Consider the following 12,180-nt stretch of genomic DNA (forward strand, 5'->3'; position numbering starts at 1 on the left):
GTTGTTCTAGTCCTTTCTTTTTCGACTTAGAGGCTAGCACAGATCCAGAATTCTTAAATGGTGTCTTCCGAATCCCATTCAGTTATATAATCTCTAGAATTGTTTGGGTCATGTGAAGGTGAAGTTACTATCAGCACCATTCCATTCCAGCTGGAGATATATTATAGAGGATTTTTTTTTTTTTAAGGTCTTTTTACTTCTAGGTTGGCACAGCTATGTTTCCAGTGGGAAATGAATAGGTCCAACTCTATGTTGTGAAGTTTAGGGAAGTTTATCTTTCCTTCACATAGGTTGGGCCTGGCTAAAGATGACAGAGGGGGTGCTTAGTGGTGCTTCTTGAACCATTAATAAATCTTATAGCTAATTCATTGAGGGCACTGAAAAGGGCCTCAGCTGGATGTACAGGGGCAGTGACTCCATAAAAGGGTTCTGAACCTAAATTTAGACTAAAAAAACATTTCCCCTACGACCGAATAAGCATCTTTAGGAAACTTTTAAGTGCTTTACATTTTAAATTTGACCTATTTTGAGAAAAGACACTATGTAATTTCAAATACTTTTATTTAATATGTATTTATTTCTTCTAGACCCACTATTGCTCTATCATTATTATATTGTTATTATAAAATGTAGACATTAATCATCAATAAAGCCAATTAAATTTTTAAAAATTGAGATGCCCTAACATCTGAGGTTTACTTGAACAAAAAGCCTATGAAGAGTAAGAGGAATTAAAAATAGACTTGAAAAACTTTTAATTACACTTAATTTTATAAATTACTGAGTTAGACTTAGCCAGTCATGAATGCTTTAAAGATCTATCTTTCTATCAGAAAAAGGAAGTATGAGAAGCAACAGTTATCTATTTATCAACTCTGTGAACTGGAAACAGATAAAGGGCAATAAGGAAGGAAGAGGAAATTATATGATAAACACCCGTTAACCCAAGGGCACAGTTGGTTTGTCTGGACCTTAGGTCAGACTAGCTATAATAAAGCTACAAAAATGCATGAAAAAGTAAGTTTATAAAAATATGCTTTATTTGAATTTTCTAGTAATAATGGCTACCACTTAAAATGAAATAATTTAATATCGAATTTTATGTGTAAACATGATAAATTTGAACTTTCAAGTAGAAATCTGATCTACAATACACTAAATATTAATAAGTCTATTTACCCTGTAATCCACACTGCACAGTTTATTAAGAAGAAAATAGTTTTTTTATTTTTATTTATTTTTAATTTTTTTTTAGGCAAGGCAACCCGTGGTTGACCTCACAGATTGCAAGGACCTTGTCAGCTTACAATCCCTTATTTTTTTCATTTTTTACATCTATAGCACCTGGTCTTCATAGGTGGTCTCCCATCCAAATACTAACCGGGCCTGACCCTGCTTAGCTTCCAAGTTCAGACGGGATAGGGCTTGTTCAAGGTAGCATGGCCATAGACAAAAATAGTTTTTTAATTAGTTTTCTGAAACTTAACTTCTTACATGAAAATTTAAGAGCTCGTCAAGAAAATGAGCAAAACTAGAATTCAGATAACCATTAAGAATTATATTTTCAAAGTACTATCAACTTGAAGTTATGACTATAGAAAAGAATTATTTGTTCTTGTGGAATGTAAAATTCTACTGACCTGCTTGTACATATCTCTGGGGTCTTAATTTGGGTATTATCTCCTCCAGAATCTGATGTTCTGTGCTTAATCTTGTCCTAATATCATACTGCATTGTAACCATCTTTCACATAAGACTGTAAACATGAGGACAGGGGTTTTGTCTTATTCACCATTACATCTCTAGATCTTAGCACAGTACCTAATAAATAGTTGTATGGTTTAAATATTGGTTAAAAGAATGTTGAATGACTTGTGTTACCATCTACTTCTGATGATTAAGAAAACTGACAAGCATGAAAAAATTAGAGAATGACATTCCTAAACAAATTGTTTTTCAACCTTTGAAAAACTAATCTTCCAATCTTTTTTCTTCCTTGTTTTCTTCCTTCTTTTCCTCTTAATCGTTATAAAACTAAATCATAAGAACCTGAATCACAAATGTTTATAACAGACTAGAAAGCCTAGTTGGTTTGGCCCCTGGGTGGGCAGAGGTGAGCAATGAAAATCCCACTTGTTAACAGACACTAGTGTGGTAGAAGTTGAGACACCGGTATCTTCAGAGTTCCCTGAAAGAGTTCCGCCTAATTGTTTGGTCCTGTGCTCTCTGAGAGGCCACCTCTGAATATTATTCCTGAGACAGATCCCTCCATTATTTTATTACGTTGTGGTATTTATGACAGTTTGAATCATTCATATGATTATTGATTTATGTGTTTATTCTCTCTCTCCCCCACTAGGCTGTATACTCTATAGAGGCCACATTATTTTGTTCTACACTCTATATCCAGGGTCTGGTTTAGTGCCTAACACACAATAAACACTCAGCGGCTTTTAGTCTCAATCAAGAGACTAAAAATTTAGGTAGGTAACAGCCACCCCTACCGTTGTTTTCTCTACATTCCAGCTCTATCTATCACATGGAAGCCTTGATACTGTAGGTACTCTTTTATTGTAAATTCTATTCACTCAGTAGCAAGTCAGGAAAACCTGAAATATATGAAAGCAGCTGCTAGTACAATCCGTGGCATTTAAGAGAAAGACTTACTACACATTAGTTCCTTTGCGTTGGCCAGCCGGTATCTGCAGAAAGATAGAGATATGATTTGACTAAAAGCCCAGGAGCAGACATTTTAGGTAGAAAAAAATAGAAGAAACAAGGGCTCCAAGGCAGAAAAGAGGTAAGTATGTGTCAGACACAATAAGTAAAAAAACGGTGTAAGACAGAGTAGTAAGAATATAACTGCGGTTAGAAATGGAAAGAGACTTTAACAGGATAGAAAAATTGCCAAGAAATCTATTAGCTTTCCCCTTAGGTGACATAGCCTTCCCCTCATATAAATAAAATAATTGCTACTATTATAGTTAGGAGAAAAATCAACTGAAATGTACATTAAACACATTTTAGACATTTAACATTCTTCACATGATTTCATACGCTGGAAACTCAGCCTGTGTAAATATTGCCATGAACTTTATTATTTACTATGATAAAGTAACAGCATATCCTCCTCCATGTACTATCTGCAGTTAGAAAAGGCAAATGTGTACTTGCTCTTTAGGTACAATTACAAGGCAGCAGAATGTAGAGTTGTGTTTTCTTTGTGTTTTGTGCTTAGACGGTGGCTACCAACATGGAAAGAGAAACTTGGTATCATGAAAAGTTTAATGGAAATTCTTTTTTTCACGCTTTGCTACTTTCACTTTCTCACTACTTTAGCCAAACTTATGTCAGCTCCCTCATTAAAATTATTTTCTGTCTAAATCATTATCTTTCTAGTCTGTATATATGTAAGTTTGTGTGTGTGTACGCATGTGTGTATTCTTTATTTTATTCTTAGATAAAGAAGATAAGAGGTCTTATATGCATTGCATATGAAAAGTAATCACTATGCCTCCATACTTCCAAGAGTTGTCCACCTGGTACCAAAAAATTCATCAAAAGAGTTCATTTGAATTCACAGCCTTTGCACACCTGTAGTGATAAACTGCTTTTCTAATAGCCTGTTGTCCTCATGAGGGCTAGAATCTTGTCTATATTTTTTTCTTTTTTATCATCACCACCTAGTTCAGGAACAGGCATACAACACAGCCACTGAATATTTAAATCATTTATTAAGCAAATATTTGTTGAGTACTTACTATGTGCGAGGCATTTTTTTAATTATCGAAGATATACGAGTAAACAAAGTAAATGAAAATTTCTGATAACACAGAAATTTTTGTGTGGGAAAATGACAATAATATGTAAAATGATAGGCAATGGTCCATGCTAAGAAATTTAAATAAATCAAGGAAGGGAAAAATAAATGCTGGGACAGTAAGTTAGGGTTGACATTTTAGAAAAGGGAACTCGTGATAATATCATTGAAAGATCAAATGCAGGTAAAGGCCTAAAATAAATGAAAGAAGGAGAGAGAAAGATATCCTTGGACAAAAGGCATTCAAGCCAAAGGAATGGGAAACACAAAAGGCCTCCTTGAATAAGTATTCACTTTTGTTTTCTACAAAAGTGTCAGGCTAGATTTTCACAGAACTTCTCCTGTTAAAACATAGTGGTGCTACATTTATAGAAGAAAACACACAAACACGTATACAAATGAAAACATTTTAAAAGTTCAACCTCACGAGAGAGAACTTAAAATTCCAAGAAGACAGAAACAAAAAGGATGTGAGGACAGGACACCTGGCATCATTATGATGCTACCACAACATACCAAGAGTATTATCCAACTCAGTAATAAACCAGGGAACCTCAAGGACATGAAGGACATTTACAGTAACTGTAGTCACAGAAAATAGCAACTAAGTAATACACCTGGAGTACCCAGAAAAGAAAATCCACTCTAGCAGGACATCTCCAATAACCCAAGTCATGTGGGAATCTCAAAGAAAAAACAAATTCCAATAAAGAAGAGCTCACGTATCAAAAATATGAAACATATTAGGAAAGATTTATCCACAAATGAGTCAGCAGACACACAAGTTCTTTAGATTGAATCTGAGAATTAAGTTAAAAATGAACAGAGCACAGCCTTAAGAACTGAAGTAACAGAATATTAATCTCAGACTTTAGTGTGACAAAATGTTTAAAATGAGAAAAAATATAAAGAGAGAGGTAACAATAAAGAGAAGAAACTGTGAAAAAAAGCAGATTTCATAAATAAAAACAAGAAAGTTTATAGAAAGGAAATTTTCATTAAAATTAATACCTGAAATGAGGCTATATCGCATTCTAAGTAAAAGCATTATTAAAAAATAAAGATGGTAATTAAATAATGAAAATAAAATAAGTCATCAAGATACAATAAACTGCTCCTCTAAGCAACTAATAGAATAGACATAAAATACATAAATCACAAACAGCAAAATCTTTAATCATAACAAAAGATTTTATCAATTTCTACCATTAATTTCAAGAGTAAGCAGGTAAAAAAAAGGGAATGATAATTTAACAGTTAACAAATATAAATCCGCTTAATATAAAACTGTGCACCTCAGAATTATGAAATACACATGCCTTCCAAGCACTCGTGAAAATTTCACCAAAACTGACACATCAATAGCCACAAAGTAAGTCTCAACATATACTAAAGAATTAAAATCATTATATTATTTCTTCTAATCACATTTAAATGTAGACTTTAATAACAAAAATATTTCCCCATGCCCCCAAAACCTCTAATAACTGGAGTTTTTAAAAAATTAAAACTTTAGATAAATCACAAGTGAAACACTAATGAAATTTTGAAGATTAGAAAATATAGAGAACTCAGTGACAATGAACACAATACATACCAAAACCCAACAAATGCAGCTAAAGCAATTCATAGGGGAAAACGTATAGCTTTAAGTTACTGTGTTAAAAAATAAAGACTAAAACTTATCAAATCAGTAAAGATACAATAAAGCAAAAGCAAAAAAAATTAAAAGCAGGAAAACAGCAAAATAATATTAGAAAGAAGTGAAATAAAGACAGTCAACAAAATAAAACATTGTTTCTTTGAAAAGACTAATATGATAGATCAATCTGGAAAGTTTTATCATAAAAAAAGAGAATGTGTAAGTAAAAAGCATTAAAAAAAGGGAAAATCTATTGGGAAATCTAAAATAATTACTGAACAATATGAACAACTTTATGCTATTTATTTGAACTAAATATTCAAGCTACCTTAAAACTTAGATTAAACGGACAATTTTATAGAAAAATGTAACTGACTTGAAAAAAACTGGTAAACCTGAATAGACTATTATAAATAAAACCATTACTTCAGTAGTTAGAAATGTATATAAACATAAACACACACACACACACACACACACACACACACATAATTTACTAGGCCCTAATATATTTATAGGCAACATTTAGTCCTATTTACTTTTGCTTTCACTGCCCTTGCCCTACATCAAACTAAAAAATTTTTGCACAGCAAAAGAAACCATCGACAAAACAAAAAGATAACCTACTGAATGGAAAAAGATATTCACAAATGATATATCCAATAAGGTGTTAATATCCAAAATATATAACAAATTCATAAAGCTTAACAAAAAACAAAAATAATCCAATTCAAAAATGGACAGAGGTTGTGAATACATATTTTTCCAAAGAGGACATAAAGATGACCAAAAGACATATGAAACAATGTTTGACATCACTAATCATGAACAAAATGCAAGTCAAAACCACAGTGAGATATCGCTTCACACCACTCAGCATGGCTAATACCAAAAAATCAACAAGTAACAAATACAGGCAAGGATGTGGAGGAAAAGAAATCCTTGTACACTGCTGGTGGGATTGTAAATTGGTACAGCCAATATGGAAAACAATATGGACACCTAGGGTGCTTCCATACCTTGGATATATATTTTTTTTTATTATATATATATATAATTCAGTGTGTGTGTGTGTGTGTGTGTGTGTGTGTGTGTGTGTGTATAATGAAAATTACTCTGCAATAAAAATTAAAAAAATGAAATCTTGCCATTTGTGACTACATGGATGGACCTAGAGCATATATACATATTATGTTAAATGGAATAAGACAAAGACAAATACCATATGATTTCATTTACTGTGGAATGTAAAAAAGCAAAACAAAAATAAACAAAACAAAACAGTAATAGACTCACAGATTCAGAGTATAAGCTGATGATTGCTAAAGTGGGCAAAATGGGTAAAGGAGATCAAATCAAATCAAACAAACAAACACACAATAAAGAAGAAATGCTGTTAAAAATATTCTAGGAATTTCCCTTCTATCTCAAGCTTATTAAAAAAAAATAGCGAAACAAAAACAATAAGGCAAAAAATAAGAGTAAATAAAATAAACTATCCTCTCATATTTTTATTCATGTTTGACAGATGAATTAAAATTTATAAAGTCATCTTATGTGGTGCTTACTGTAGGTAGAGGAAATACTTAAAACAGTTATATTTAAAAGTGGGGAGAGGTAAAGGGACTTAAATGGAAGTAGTTTTTTTACTTTATTTAAAGTGTTAAGTTATCATTACTAGTAAAAGGAAAACAAACAAACAAAAACCCCACAGATAACATTATACTCAATGGTGAAAGACTTAAAACTTTCTGCCTAAAATCAGAAGCAAAAGAAAAAAAAAATTTGAGGCAATATTTGATAAACCTTAAAATCTATGTTATAAAAATTCTACCATAAAAAAAAAAGGAAAAGCACCTCAACTCATTATATAAGACTATAAAACATTGATATCAAAACTAGATAAAGGACTTATAAGGAAGAAAAATTATTTGCAATAATTAGGCTTTAGAGGTAAAACCAAGCAAAGATCACTGGGGAGAAAGAGGTAACAATATCTATCATTTATTTAGCTCCTACTAAGTGCTTTGCCCAAAGTTTTGTATATATTATTTAACTTAATCTGTATGTCAGCCATATGAGGTAGTTTTATTTTCATCTTTATCACCATTTTAAAAGGAAGAAATTGATGGTTAAAGAAAAGAAATTGGCTCAAGGTCACAGAGCTAATAGGTGGCAGAGATAGATGTTAGGCGATTATAGCCTGTTACTTAAACTCTACTTTCTAATTTTTCCTCATGTTTTTAAAAATATTCAAACAGGACATTATAATGTCTCCATAACACTAAATGTAATTTTGAATGCACTATTAATTTGGCTTTCAACAGTTTTATTATGATACTCTGAGGCACTGTTTTCTTAAAATTTATAATGTTTTGGGTTCACTAAAGTTCTTGAATCTGTATGTGTCTTTTACAAAAATTGGAAAGCTTTAACTTTTATTCTTAAAATATTTAAATATTTTTTCTGCTCCATTCTTGTTCTTCAATGACCTATATGCTACATCTTTTAAAACTTTCCTTTAGACTTCTGAGGTTCTACTTATTTTTCCACTTTTTTCCTCACTCCTTTTTAGATTGAATGATTTCTATTGATCTACCTTTAAATTTATTGACTTTTCCTTCTGCTACTTCCATTACACTATTAAGCTTATTTGGTAATTTATTATTTCAGATAATGTACTTTTCTATTTTAAACTTTCCATTTAGTTGTTTATATGTATTTTTTTACTTCTCTGTTGAGATTTCCTATTTTTTATTCATTTCACCTATATTTTCTTTTATCTCCTTCAGCATAGTTTGTAACAGCTGCTTTAATTTTCTTGCCTGAAAATTGTAACATCTAGGTCATTTCAGGATCATCATCTGTTGATTTTTTTTTTTTTCCTTGAGAAAGGGTTACAGTTTATGGGTGTTTTTTCTTTTTCTTTGTTTATATTTGATGTAATCTGAGGTTTTATCTTGGACATTGTCAGTGTTAATTGTAGATACTCTGGATTCTGTTATACAAAACCAGAGAGTACTGATATTTCGTTTTAGCAGGCCATTAACTTGGCTAACCTGAAACCATGAACTCTGTCCTGTTGAGTCTGCCCTATGCATGCGTGGTTCAGGGGTCAGCCAAATAGTTAGGCAGAGTTTGTATAAATAATTTGAGGTTCTTCATCTTTTTCTTTTCCTGTGCTACCCTTCACTCTCTGGTATCCCCTGCTCCTGCCCAGGGTCCCTCTAGTCAAAAGGCAGTAGGTTTTCTTTTGAAGTTTAGTTGCCCTATATTGCCAGTACAACTTCAGATGTTCTCAGGAGAAGCTGCAAAAATGTGAAACTCACCACATCCCATGTCAGTTGCTTAATCTAAGTTTCAACTCCCCTCTAAAATCTTCCTACTATTGTTCATTCTTCAAAACCCTCAGATCATTGTACTGTATTTTGTTTGTTTTGCTTTTTTGTTTTTGTTTTTGTTCATAGTTTAATGTTGTTATTTGCAGGTGGGCTGTCTGACTAGAAGTTTATGCCTCCATACAAGGAGCATAACTCTTATATTATGATTAATTCTGGGAACTGAAGGCTCTAAAAGAGAAGTACAGATAAAAATGGGAGTAAATGGACTAGAAAACATGTCACTTGCTTCTTGGAGAAGCCTGAACAATAACAATGAAGAAAAGGGACAAGGAGGTGGGTAAGAAATAAGTTTAAAATGTCACCAAATACATATGAATGCAAGTGAAATTTATATATGTCAAATTCTCAAAAGTTTTGGAAGTGGAAAAAAATGTCAAGACCAACACTCTTATCAGGTCCCAGAACCAAAGTAGGAGAATAAATTAATAAAAGAATCTCTGTTCCAAGTTTTTTTTGACCAAGATTTACACTAACCCACAACATATCTCAAAGTTTGAAAAACTATCTCAACTAAGTTATATTTTATAAATTAAAAATAAGCACACACTCAAACGTAAAATTTTAAAAAAGAAGCTAAAGCACATTCACTTTGTAGATGAAAAGAGAATCCATACATCACTATCACTGCAAGACATGTTTTTAGACTTGACACATTATAAGACAGGGTAACATCAACATTGGGTATTAGAAGACACGATCTCATTTAAAACTCAAAAAGAATCTAAGCTCTGTAAGAGATCTATAATTTGAAATAATTTCATTATACTTTTTTTCTTCTTGGTTATGCCTCTGAATCTATTAGGTTATGGTGAAATCATGCCCCCAACTCCTTCTCCATCAGCCATTAGAAGATACGGTTCTGATGCAGGACAGGGCAAATTCCCCCGAGGTGATGGGGGGAGACCAAGCCCTGCACCGAGAGGAGAGGGTCCTTTGGCGGAGAGTGTAGAAAGAATTCAACATACATGCCAATGTTAGAGTCAAAGGAAGGTTTATTAGAAAAGGGGTAACAATCCACAGACAGAGTGTGGTCTCCTGTCAGAGGCAGAGAGTGAGAGGGGCAGTGAGAGATGGAGTAAAGGCACTGAGAGGGACCCTGAGCAGTCAGGGAATTCATCAGTCAGTTGAGGATCTAACAGGTGCTCACCCAGAAGATAGGATCTAATTCCTGCGCAGAAGGCAGGAATCAAGGAAGATTCTCTGTAACTGGGAGTTGAGAATAAAGAGCAATGGAGTAAGTATTCTGTTATGGAAAGAAGGACATATCAAGAGCAAAACTATCATAGAAAAAAGAATTTTGAATTTTTTTCTGTTTTCTACCTCATGAACATGTCACTATAGGCAGAAATTATCTGAAAAAGTAACAATTTCAATCAGTTTGCAAATTCCGGCAGGCTTACTTAAACCTAAGGATGAGGATAAAATTACCTTCAAGTTCCTGTTTACAATTTCCCATACCCTAAAAGGCTATTTATATTGCTCATATGTGCAACTAAGTTGTGTCCTTTCTAAATCACTCTATTTAAATGTGAAATGGTTGGATCAATATCACTGATCTTCATTTTGTTTTGAAAGGGCAGTTAGAATGAATTAATCTATACACACACTAATGACAAGAATAAGAATTTTTAACTCCTTCTTTTGAAATAAAGAAACATACTTAAGCCAAGAGCTCCCATGTTTAATCTATAATTCACAAAAATCTACAATTTAGTGAAAATTTTCCTCCTTTTTACTTGAATCTAACTATAATCTGTTGAATATCAGTTTTAACAAAATGAATGAGTACAACAGAGTTCAGATAGAGCTTATTTCTTGCCAAAATCCATATGAATGCCAAATACGTTTCAAGCAGAATGTTTGGCTACTTAGTGCAAATGAATCCTCTTGCTCTTCATTTAAACAAAACAAAACAAAACAAAACAAAACAAAACAAAACAAAACAACAAAACAAACATTTCTTCAGATTGGGCACTTACCACTTAGCTCAAGTCTCCCCAGTCACTGCTTAGTAGTAAAAAAGTACTAAGGGAGACAGAGTGAACCCTTTGGCCATTAGGGAATATCATACAGTAGATCACATGTTCTTTAGAAACAAGCTCCAACAGCAGAAAAAGAAGGTGTGTTATACGTTGCCTTGACAGGTTTATAGGATGGGGAAGGAAAAAATTCTTGGTTTATAGGATGGGGATAGGATGGGGAAGGAAAAAATTCGAGAAAGGGAACTAATATTGATTTATACCCTATTATGGGTTAGGCACTTAGCAAATGTCTTACCATTTAATCTCATCACAATAAAATGAGGTAGTAATGCCATATAATAGACGAAAGAAGTGGGGTTCAAAAAGGCTAAGTTACTATTGTGACAACATGTATCACCTAACTGGTGACACTGTGACTTAAAATCCCGAACTGTTCTTTCTCATACATATTTTTGTTTGTGTCTCAGTTTTAAAAAGTAACACATTTCCTTAGGATGGCAACTCCAGTAGGCAGGAGATTCCCCTCCAGCTGTTTTTGGGCAACATCATCTCCCAGGTGTTGTAGACTAATTATGTTAACAGCCACCTCCTCTCTGAAGGAGTATATGCCTAATGTGCAACTCAAGAGAATTGATTTCAAAAGGGGTGAGCCTTACTACTAAGGTGGTAGCTTAAGCCTGTCCAGAGGCCGATTGATGAAATCTTGTCTTTGCTCCACTGGTTTCTGCTCCTTGGTGTCCCCAAGGTACAGTCTGCCATTGCTAGACCTACCACCACAGTCTCCTTTTCCTCCAGGCTTCTTTCCCTGCCAAATTTATCAGGCCTAGCTCTTTGATATCATAGATATTGTCAAGCCCTAGGCCTCTTGAGTTTTCTGCCTTCAAATCCCTTTCACATTGTCTTTCTCACCCAGCCAAAACCTAAGGCCCATCACTTTATACTTTTGCTAATACCCTCAATTCACACCGTGGTTTTCCTCTGTCTCTTCACCAAGATCTCTCAGCTGAAATCCTGAGACAAGAATTCTAGTTTAAGTGGTTTATTTGGGAGATGACCCCAGGAAACCTGGTAAGGAAGAAAGAAAGTAAGGCAGAGAAGGAAAATAAGGCAGTCTGCAAAGGTAACCATCGATAGTTCCTAGATCCGTATTCTTGCATGCTGCCTCTCCCATCAAGAGGCAGAGTTTGTTTCCCCCCATCTTGAATCTGGGCTGGCCTTGTACCTTGTTTTGACCAACAGATTGCAGCAAAAGTCACACTGTGCCGGTTCTGAGCCAAAGCAAAAGAATCCTGCCAGCCTCCTCTTTTGCTTTCCTGGGCTACAATATACCATGTA

At 33.6% G+C, this 12,180-nt stretch overlaps 1 long non-coding RNA gene and 1 pseudogene across 10 annotated transcripts in view; both read right to left on the reverse strand.

Annotated features, from left to right (window-relative positions):
• The window catches only part of LOC120586611 (uncharacterized), a 696,355-nt gene that overhangs the window by 500,414 nt on the left and 183,761 nt on the right, over positions 1 to 12,180 (reverse strand). The window lies entirely within an intron of this gene.
• On the reverse strand, positions 1,333 to 1,451 carry LOC120586921 (uncharacterized; annotated as a pseudogene).

Source organism: Pteropus medius, unplaced genomic scaffold, assembly GCF_902729225.1.
Source record: "Pteropus medius unplaced genomic scaffold, Ma_sr-lr_union100, whole genome shotgun sequence".
Lineage (NCBI taxonomy): Eukaryota > Metazoa > Chordata > Mammalia > Chiroptera > Pteropodidae > Pteropus > Pteropus medius.